This window comes from Triticum aestivum, chromosome 1B (assembly GCF_018294505.1).
Source record: "Triticum aestivum cultivar Chinese Spring chromosome 1B, IWGSC CS RefSeq v2.1, whole genome shotgun sequence".
NCBI lineage: Eukaryota > Viridiplantae > Streptophyta > Magnoliopsida > Poales > Poaceae > Triticum > Triticum aestivum.
In genome coordinates, this window is record NC_057795.1 from 203,650,618 (window position 1) to 203,651,327 (window position 710).

Genomic DNA, 710 nt, shown 5'->3' on the forward strand with positions numbered 1-710 from the left:
CCGGTGAGTATTTTTCCTGATAAGACACAACGGATATTGTCACACTTCAAATGTGACAGCCATAGAGCATATTTAAAAAACCATACCTCTTTGATGAAGGCTCGGCCGCGCTTATATTGGGTTTCCTCTTCGAAGGCCTGCCCGGTGTATGCGCAGCCTTGTTGCGCGTCGCCTCAGGTGCAACGTGGTGCGCCGATCGCCTCCCCTTTAGAGCATAATATAGTGTGGTGGGTAAGGCGGAAAGAGGAAATTCTCTTAAAGGACAAGTCTCTTGATTACTTACATGCGACACAGGGAGAAGGCCAGGATAGTCGGCGATGATGGACCCTTCGGTGCCATCACAGCTCACCTGGTAAAACACCCCTTCCCCAAGCTCCACGAATATATTCGGATCCTCTTTGAATCCGGGGCTAAGGGACCGGTTGTGGTCCTCTGGCTGTGGTGTGGGGATGTGGATTTCCCTGGTAATTTTCCGCCATTCCTGTTATAAATGGATGAATTAATTTTATGAAAAAGGACATAGGGAGTAAATGGAGTAGAGTAGTGGGATGGAAACTCACCCAGCTGGGAGGGTTGTACATGGAAAATCCATCTCTAGGCTTGATGCGGATGAACTCCTCCTTCTCCCCTTTGTATAATCCGGACCATTCCGACCGTAGCGGGTGGCATCGTCTTCTCCATTGAAGTGCCACATAGGGTGCCCTCGGTAT